Here is a 10,943-nt window from a genome sequence, read left to right as displayed (position 1 = left end):
AACTACAGGGGTTGCAGGGGTTGCAATTGCAACTGGGCCCCATGCTCCAGGGGGCCTGTGCGGCTCCCCTGTACACCTGTATAGGAGAGGCAGCAGGGCAGCATGTAGAGAAATCACTGTCCTCCTGTAGCTGCAGGAGGAAAATGGAGGAGATTGGTTCTTCTATATTCTGCCCCTGCCATTCCTCCTTTCCAGCTCACTTGAGTTCTGCTGTCTCTGGGCCCCTGTGTGATCCCCTGGTCCCCCTCCCCCTTCTGTGCTCCCCTCCCCCGGCTGGCTGCTGCAGGGGATGTGTCACAATAGAGAACCAGGAAGGGGTCGATGTAATTTACCAGCTCCTTCCTTTTCTGAATGGACAGAGTAATAGTCAGTGACATTGTAAAAAAATAAAATAAAATTATAAAAATAATGCAATTAAAATGCCAAAAAATAAAAACTACTGACACCAGTGGGTGAACTTCCAGGAACGCAAAGGTCACACTCATGATGGGGCCCTGGCATGCCACCACTGTGGGGAGGCCCCAAGATAACAGGAAGGGGGCCCACTGCAGAACTTGTGAAAGGGACCTGCAACGAGAGTAAAGGGCCCCAGGATCAGTGGGAAGAGCCCCAGACTTGAAGGGAAGGGCCCCGGTCAGGGGTCTGGGGGGGGGGGGCCTTCATGGTTTCTTGCACCAGGGCCCTGAAGGTTATAGTTATGCCTCTGCAGTGAGATGAAAGTTCTTCCCAATAAATAGCACTCACACCAAGATGGAATGACACCCCAAGTGAACAGAATATATGCAAAGTTGCCACTCACCAGATGCTGCTGATCCTCCTTGCCATATGGCAATAGGATCAAGAGGGCTTGGTAGATCCTTTGACCCAAGGTGTATACTCCAATCAATCCTGCGATCCCCCTCACTGACCGACTCAGATGCTCCATATTATATGATTTTGTGTTTCAAACTTTATCATACCCGAGATGTTATAAATAGGGATGATCGAACGGTTTGGGTCGACCATCGGTTCGACCCGAACATTGGCTGTTCGAAATTCGGCTGAATTCCGAACTTTTTGCGATAAAAGTTTGGTATTCGGCCACCAGAACCGCCCAAAATGCAATGGGACAGGAACTGGGCTTTAAAAGCCAGTGATTGGACCAGAAACGTCAGTAAAAGCCAATTAAGGGGGCAGGAGTCTGCTAGGAATGTGATTGGAGTGACTACGGGGTCCAGAGGCCAATCAGTAGTGAATACGCCCCCCAGTATATAACATAGCCCCGCCAAATCTCTAGCACTGTAATAGAGAGGCTGTGGAAGAGAGTGGAAGCATTTCTGTTACTCCTGCTGCTCCATTGTCATTTAGCAATTATTAGTGTGAGGAAAGGGATATGCAGTGTAGTTAGGGTACTATATACCACTATAGTTAGATTCAATAATCTAGTTTTTGTAGGGAAAGTTTTAAGTTTCAGGGTGACCATAATGGAGTTTAGGGTGAACTGACTCTGACTGCTATGCCCCTGGGCATAGTCCCTGGGGCATGACCCGGAACCCTAGGCACTTTTTAGGGGCATTTATTGGGTTTTAGGGCTTCAAAATGGTGTTTTTTGATTCCAGAAGTTCGGGTCCCATTGATTTCAATGGGGTTCTGGAATCCAAACCGAACTTTCGGGAAGTTCAGGTGTTCTGGCCGAACCGAACTTTTCAAAAGTTCAATCATCCCTAGTTATAAAGAAGAACGCACAGTATAAAAAAAATCATATGTAAATAGTTGGTTTGGGCTGCTCGTTCTTAAGAATTACATGCAAAATAATGGTACCGCATTCAGCACCTAAAATCGGAAAGAATCATACCGCCAGGGAGGTTAAGAAGATTGAATATTGCCATTGCACATATTATTAACACATTTTTCACTACAAAAGCAAGCGCTGGTGTCAGCATGGATTAATCCATCCAAGCTGCTTGTTTATAATGTATGTATCGTATCATGTATCATGTTCCAATTAATGATCTCTGAATAGTGCAAGAATGAGGATCTCAGCCACAAACCTTCAAAATCAAGTTTATTGCCTTTTAAACTTTAGGGGGGCAAACTGTGGTCAGTGGGAGTAGAGAATGTCCTGACATCAGTGGTCAGTGAGAGTAAACAATGTCCGGCTTGAAGGTTACTGGGAGCAAAAAATGTCTCAGAGTTGGAGGTCAGTGGGAGTAAAAAATGACCCATCACCTGTGAGGGAAGAAATAATGTCTCATCATTGGTGTCATTGAGAACTATAATTCCCCATTAGTAGTGTCACTAGGAGGAGGGGTGCCTCATCATCAGTGGTTTCACTGGAAGGAATAGTTCCTTATCGTTGGTATCAATGGTAGTAATGATGCCCCTTAATTGGTGTTTGTATGAAGAATAGTGCCCCATCGGTGGTGTTAGTGGGAAAAGTAGCCCTCCATCATTGGTGTTAGTAAGAAGAATAGTGCCCCATCGGTGGTGTTAGTGGGAAAAGTAGCCCTCCATCATTGGTGTTAGTAAGAAAAATAGTGCCCCATCGTTGGTGTTAGTGGGAAAAGTAGCCCTCCATCATTGGTGTTAGTAAGAAGAATAGTGCCCCATCGGTGGTGTTAGTGGGAAATGTAGCCCTCCATCATTGGTGTTAGTAAGAAGAATAGTGCCCCATCGGTGGTGTTAGTAAGAAGAATACTGCCCTACTGTTGGTGTCAGTGGGAGAAGTAGCGCTCCATTATTGGTGTCAGTCAGAGGAATAGTGCCCCATCGTTAGTGTTAGTGGGAAAAGTAGCGCTCCATCACTGATGCCAGTCAGAGGAATAGTGCCCCTTCACTGGTGTTAATAAGAAGAATAGTACCTTATTGTTGGTGTCATTGGGAAAAGTAGTGCTCCATTATTGGTGTCAGTCGAAGGAATAGTGCCCCTTCATTGATGTTAGTAAGAAGAATAGTGCCCCATCGTTGGTGTCGGTGGGAGAAGTAGTGCCTCCTTATTGATATCAGTAGGAAGAATAGTGCTTTATCGTTGGTATCAATGGAGGGAAATAGTGTTCCAGTTCCATTTAGTCTCAGTTCACACTGATGTGGGGCAAATCTGATGCAATTTCGCAGTGCTATTTCTGCTGTGACCGGCGTGATTCTAATGCGAATAAATGCAATAAACTCGCACAGGACCCATTATTTCTGTTGGGTTCTGGCTGTGGGATTATGGTTGGCATTGCTTCTATAACGTTCATATGTGTGGCCAGGGTGGAACACCGGACACCCGACGGGGCATCCGACACTCCCTCCCAACCCCATCCTCAATGTGTCTGTCTTATGTAGTTTGAGGAAAAAAAGAAGGAAAGGGGGAAAGAAGTAGGGAAGAGGAGGGATAGAAGGGGGAAGGTGGAGAGGGAGAGGTAAACTCTCCTCTCGGGCCTCTGTCCCAAGCAAATCAAAACCCAATGAAGAAAAGGAATCATAACATAGGGCGTCTGAAAAGTATTTTGAAATAGATTTCAGCATCGGTGGAAGGGAAAGGAATAAGGGAAGATGGGAGCCTCTCACGCTCATCCCTTGTTTAGGGGTGAGAAGGACCCGCTTCACAACATTACAATCAGTTGAAAACTAAATTTTGATCTCAGAGTTTATTCAATAGGGGATGGGAAGAGGGGTACAGGCCGTCAGTAAGGTCAATGGAGTGGAGGTTCAATCAGCATTATAGGTAGGATTTTGGTTTGTATAAGTCATATACGTGGTGGCAGGGGCGTAACTACAGGGGTTGCAGGGGTTGCAATCGCAACCGGGCCCCATGCTCAAGGGGGCCCATGTGGCTCCCCTGTACATCTGAATAGGAGGGGCGGCGGGGGCAGCATGTAGAGAAATCACTGTCCTCCTTTTTTCCTTTTGTACCTGCAGGAGGAAAATGGAGGAGATTCGTTTCTCTGTATGCTGCCCCCGCCACTTCTCCTATCCAGTATACTTGTGTTCTGCTGTCTCTGGGCCCCTGTGTTCTCCCCTGCCCCCCCCCTTCAGAATGCTCCCTTCACAATAGAGAACCAGAAAGGGGTCGGTAAATATGTAATTTACAAGCTCCTTCCTTTTCTGAATGGACAGAGTCATAGTCAGTGACATTGTAAAAAAATTAAATAAAATGATAAAAATAATAAAATTAAATACCAAAAAAAAAAAACTACTGACACCAGTGGGTGAACTTCCAGGATTGCAAAGGTCACACTTGCGACAGGGCCCTGGCATTCCACCACCGTGAGTAGGCCCCAAGATGGCAGGAAGGGGGCCCACTGCAGAACTTGTGAAAGGGTCCCGCTGCGGGACCGTAATAAAGGGCCTGGCAACTAGAGTAAAGGGCGCCAGGGGTCCAGGGGGCCCTTCATGGTTTCTTGCACCGGGGCCCTGAAGGTTCTAGTTACGCCTCTGCGTGGTGGAAGTCTGAAAATGTGTCGTTTTTTTCAATGACATGCCAATCTATGCCTTTTGGATCAGATCGAATATGAATAGAATTTGCGTGTGAACCAGGAGTGGATCTGGACTATGGATGAGCTTAGGTTCAGTCCAAAACTGCAAATAGGAGACAGGAGATTCCCTGGCCTTTAGCTGCATGTATAAAAAGGGGTGGGAATGTTCTTGACATAGACCCCCTAGAGTTTTTGTAAACATTTTCTTTCTTATTTATAATATTCAGGAATTAAAGCAAAATCACGCTCCATCTGAATACCACAAACCAAAAATGCTATTTATTTCATGATTAATATTCAAAGTGAACTCCCCCATCCATCTATGTCTCTATGCTTTATATTGCTGAGAAATCACTTTGAAAAATGACCCCCTAGCATTTCTAGCTGTGGCCATCTTGAATAAGGGCATATGATTCATGTAGCATTTACTTTATGGAATCTATCTGCCCTTATCTCAGGCATGCAGGTAGGGGGCTATCCTTAGCTGAAAAAAACCCTCCTCCCCTCCTGAAGACTCCTGGGATGTATGACATTATTTGCCTAGGACTGGAGACCAAGAAATAACTGAACAAATGTAAAAAAGAATTTAAAACATGTACATATGATTTTCTTTCCTATCTATTTACTAATGCTAGCAGCATAAGGATTCAAAATAGTCAATGTTAATTCAAAGAGTTTCACTTTAAAACAAAATTATTAATTAATTAGGTGAAATGAAATATTAAATATTGCTTGTATATTTTATATTTACATTTGAACCAACAGGTGGAGCTCTAGGCTGCTTTTCATATTTTTACTAATTTTAACTATTTTACTGAAAAGGCCTGTTGTATACAAAGCTCAGTAGCTGAAACTGACACGCACACCAGAATGCATACCTCCCAACTTTTTGGGATGGAAATGAGGGACACCTAAAAGCAAAAGTATGTAGGCACAGGACACACCCCCTGCCATGCCCCCTTAAAGGAGAATTACACAAAGAAAAAAAGATTAGTTAACCACTTGTTGCCCACCCACCGTCAAATGACAGGGGAGCAGTGCGGCTCTCGTTCTGGGACAACGTCATATGATGGCACCCCAGAGCGGCCGCTCTCGCACGCCCACAGAGGTGCACAGCGCAGCGATCGCGGCCAAGCCGCGTTCCTAGGACATGGCCCAACCCTGATCTTGGTAAAGAGCCAATTACATGGCTCCTTACCCATGTGATTGGCTGTGTCCAATCACAGCCAGTCACGTGTAAATGAGGAAGTGCCATTATTCTGCTCTCCTTGCCTCACACTGTCAGAGTGTGTGGCGAGGAGAACCGATCAGTGGCTCCTCCTCGAAGGGGAGCACAAGACAAGTAATCAGGGCACTGATGATCAGTGCCCTGATTACAACAAAGTAAAATAAATGCACAAGAATCACATAAAAACATGGCACATCAATTAACCCAATCAGTGCCAATCAGTGTACCCAATCAGTTCCAATCAGTGCCCATTAATGATGCCAGTCAGTGCATGTCAGTGCCTGCTCATCTGTGCTGCTCATCAGTGTCCACCAGTGATGAGGCGCGCTCCCGCTGTTTTCAGTCACAGCGGGAGTCGGGCCAGGGGAGGAGCAGCGGCGATCGCCGCCGCTCTTCCCCGATCGTCGGGGAATCGAGTGAGGAGATCCGCCCGCCTGTGTAAACAGAGCGGGCGGATCTCCTAAGTGACAGGGACTGACAGATCGGAGTGTTCAGCATTGCTGAACATCCGATCTGTCCTTCTGTCACATAGTCACCTCCCCCCCCACACGTCAGTAAGCACCAGGCATACATTAACCTCCCTCTCCAATAAAATTAACCCCTTCCCTGCCAGTGTCATTTTTACAGTAACAGTGCATATTTATAGCACTGATTACTGCAGTAATGTCACTGGTACCCCCAAAAGTGTCAAAAATGTCAGTCAGGGGTCCGATCTGTCCGCCGCAATGTCGCAGTCCCGCAAAAAAAAAATCGCAGATAGCCGCCATTACGCGTTAAAAAAAAAACACCAAAAATGACAGAAATCTTTCCCGTAGTTAGTAAACGCAATAACTTTTGCGCAAACCAATCAAAATACGCTTATCGTGATTTCTTTTACCAAACATAGGTAGCAGGAAACAAATTGGTCAAAAATTTTAAAAAAATTAGATTTTTACATTTTTTTGGGGGGGAATTTCATATAAAAAAATGTTAAAAATATTGTTACTTTTTCAAAATAAACGCTCTTTTTTTGTTTATAGCGCAAAAAGTAAAAAGCGCACAGGTTATCAAATACCACCAAAAGAAAGCTCTGTTTGTGAGAAAAAAAGGAGGTAAATTTCGTTTGGGTACGGCGTCGCATGACCGCACAATTGTCAGTTAAAGTTGCACAGCGCCGAATCGCAAAAAGTGGCCTGGACGTAAGACAGCAAAATCCTCCAGTGGTAAAGTGGTTAAGAAAGAAAAACTTTTTTTTTTTCAAAATGTTCTGTCTATTTTCCTTTTTTTTAGTAAAAAATAAAAAAAACCCAGCTGTGATTAAATACCACCAAAAGAAAGCTCTATTTGTGTGAAAAAAATGATAACATTTTCATTTGGGTAAAGCATTGCATAACTGCGCAATTGTCATTCAAAGTGTGACAGCGCTGAAAGCTGAAAATTGGCCTGGGCAGGAAGGGGTTGAAAGTGCCCTGTATTGAAGTGGTCAAACCCACAAGTGTTTTTTTTTTTTTTTTTTTTTACCACTTCCATTCCTTTATACTGGCTTTTGGAATTTACAAATGCAGCAATTTAGAAATTGGATGAAAGGTTTAGCACTGGGAAACTCTATCTGAAAGATAAAAAGTACATTTTATATACAACTATATAGATCAGACCAAAATGAGGGACAAATGAGGTGGAAAGAGGGAGAGAGGGACTTTGTTCCAAATCAGGGACAGTTCCTCGAAATCAGGGACAGTTGGGAGCTATGCAGAATGATACTCAGGAGGAACTAATTGCCTTTCTTGCTTGCTCTATTCTGACACAGCCACACATGCTTTCACATAGAGAAGGAGGCTTCATTTATTAAATCTTTTCCATCCACAATCTGTATTTGTCTGTTACCAGGCATGATTTCCCATACCATGAAAAAAACATGTACAATCTATATGTATACAATTTTGTATGTGTTATTTTTTTCAATAAACGTTTTTAAACAATAAAATAAATAAATAAATAAATAAACATCCTGTCTTTTCTGACTAAGGTGTACGTTTAGTAAACTGAGAAGTTTTCTCTCAGTTCAATTCTCGGCAGTTCTCAGAGAAAAAATATCTCCTCTGGCACCCAGTTTAGAAGGCGGAGAACTTCACTTCTCACAGGGTGATCAGAGGAGAAGTTTTTTCTCTGAGAACTGCCGTGATCTCTGTATAACTGGGTGGACTGCCTGTAATCTCACGAGATTTTGTGAGATTACAGGCACTGCTAAGTTTAAAAAGTGAAACTAAAGTTTAAAAGAACTCGTAATGACATGTTCTGACACATGAAAACATATATATACACACACACACACATGCACGGTATATATACATACAGTATATAAATATATATATATACACATACACACACACACACATATATATATATATATATATATATATATATATATATATATATATATATATATACACATACATACAGTACATACATACATACATGCCAATCTGTATGCAATTGCACTGTATGTTGGCAGATTGCATGCAGATTGTACACCAGACCACAGGCTATCGTTTGTGGTGTGTGGGTGTGGGGACAGTGGGAAGAGTGATCAACACAGGGGTTCTGGCTTGTAGGATAGCTGGAGGAATCCTAGTAGTGTGTGGTAATTGCTAGACTGCTCCCCAACCCTTAGAGTGCATCAGATTGTATGTAAGATTTGTATCTGCCTGTGTGTGGTCAGCCAGCTGGATTGGACTGGAGTCTCCCTCTAGTGGTGACCGAAGGCAGTGCAGGCTGTGAAAGTATTGCAACCAATCTAATTACTTAAGCCCCGTACACACGTACCGATCGTCGGCCGAACGATCGGCTGTCTTTTGTCCCCGGGCTGTCATGTCCGCTGAAAAGTGCAAAAGACTGCACACGAATTTTGTCCGCCGACTGCAGAAGTGATGTCATGTGATGGTTAACTTTCCCTGTGTTTTTTCTTTTATGAGCATGCCCAGTCTTGCAAATCTGCTGTCTGTCGGCCGAATTCTGTACTGACTGGCGAACAATCGGCCGTTCTGGTGTCGGCATACAAACATTTTAATGCTTGCACGACAGATTCTGTTCGGCCGAAAGTGCGCTGTCGGCTGTCGGAAGCATCATACTAACAAGCCTACATTTGGCCGATCGGTCGTCTGCCGAATCTTTTCTGCGACAATCGGTACGTGTGTACGAGCCTTTAGTAGGAATTTTCTTTATTTCCGTTATCCCCTTATACTGCCCAGTCACGATTCATCACGTCTCGTTTAGCTAGTCGCCGTGGGCGTGGTTGAATCGTGACAGATTGGTTTCCTCCCACACTCCAAAGACATGCTGGTAGGTTAATTGGATCCTGTATAAAAAATTGGCCCTGCTGTGTATGTATGTGAGTGATGCCTCGTACACACGTACCGATCGTCGGCCGTAAATATTCGGCCGACGACCGATCGGCCGATTGTATGCTTGTTAGTATGATGCTTTCGACAGCCGACAGCGCATTTTCGGCCGAACAGAATCTGTCCTGCAGGCATTAAAATTTTTGTTGGCCAACACCAGAACGGCTGATTGTTCGCCAGTCAGTACAGAATTCGGCCGACAAACAGCAGATTAGCAAGACTGGGCATGCTCAGAAAAGAAAAAACACACGGAAAGTTATTCATCACATGACATCACTTCTGCAGTCGGCTGTTGTTGGCCGACAAAATTCATGTGCAGTCTTTTGCAGTTTTCAGCGGACAGGACAGCCCTGGACAAAAGACGGCCGATCGGTACATGTGTATGAGGCATTAGGGACCTTAGATTGTAAGCTCCTTGAGGGCAGGGACTGATGTGAATGTGCAATGTATATGTAAAGCGCTGTGTAAATTGACTGTGCTATATAAGTACCTGAAATAAAAAAAAAAAATATATATATATATACATACATACACACCAGTACATACAGTATATATATATATATACACACACAGATATAGATGTGATTGTATAGTTAATGTGTTTCTAACCTGCTGTTGATGTATATTTCACTGCAGTAGGGAGAGTTTTTACTTTCACTTTTGGGCACAGGGACATTTACAGCAGAGATCTCCTATTTCTTCCTGCTATCTCCACCTCTGAGCTGGAGAAGTAGGAAGAGGAGATCTTCAAAGAGAAGCACAGTGATCAGGTGACATCATGTGTTTCTAAACTGGCCGTTTCTATTGCAGTGAATGCAAGCTGTTTGTGTACTGAGATGAGAAGAGAAGACTATGTTCTCCACTACTCTTCTCAGTATTTTAAACCTGCAATGCTCTGAGACAAGCCGTGATCATCCAGATCTCGGCTTATCTCAGTTTACTAAACGTACACCTAAGGGTGGCCATATATTATACAATTTTCTTATTTAATTTCCTTGAAATTTACCTTCAACTATGTAGTGCAAGGGGCTGCCTGATTGCATACAAACTGAAGGTGTTTAGGTTTGGTTTTGGTAAATCAAAGGGAAAAATCGTACATAAAAAAAAGTGTAATGTTTGGCCAGCCTAAGGTGTTCAACTTTTTATCCCCAGAAACAAAAATTCCAGATCAGGCCCGTAAAGCATTTCTCGTACCCAAACCTGACAAAAACTATATCTTACACATCAGCTATCGCCCAATTTCTTTTTTTTTTATCACAATAAAGGTTTATTAAATGAAGAAGCAAATGAACAACAACAATCAAATTACAATGAGTTCCGGCCTCTGAACGTATTTTTCAATAAAAATACCCCCAGGGCAGTCAGGGCTAGTGCATTCCACAATGGATATCCTCTGAACTGTCCCGGGTTGCACTTACCTTTTAGAAGAAATACTTACCTTGAAAATGTCTTCTCCAGTGCTGCCATCTCAGGTGTGGGCAGCTGAAGCCAGTGCGCCCTCTTCCGTGTCCTCTTCGCTCCCACAATGCACTGCACCGGCCCCGCCATCACTTCGGGGCAGGAGCGTCATCCCTGCACAGGGAATGTTTAGCAGGGAATGAGGCGCCCGCACCGGAATTGACGAGCGGGGACGGTGCAGGTGCATTGATTCCTGGGAGTGATGACGTTCAGCTCAAAAGAGTCAAGGCAAGCAGGAAGTGACGGCGCGGGCCGCGGCCGCAGAGGGAGGAAGTGGAAGAAAGGTGAGTATATTTTCTTCAATAACAAGGTAATTAATTGAAAAACAAATCGTGACTATCCATTTCTTTTACAGGTGACACTGAGCAAGCTGATGGCCCAAAGTGCCTTTTGAGGCTGGAACTCCGCTTTAACATACAAATACATCAAAACCAGACTCAC

This window comes from Pelophylax lessonae, assembly GCF_965119305.1.
Source record: "Pelophylax lessonae genome assembly, chromosome: 1".
Classification (NCBI taxonomy): Eukaryota; Metazoa; Chordata; class Amphibia; order Anura; family Ranidae; genus Pelophylax; species Pelophylax lessonae.
This window is presented reverse-complemented; position numbering follows the sequence as displayed.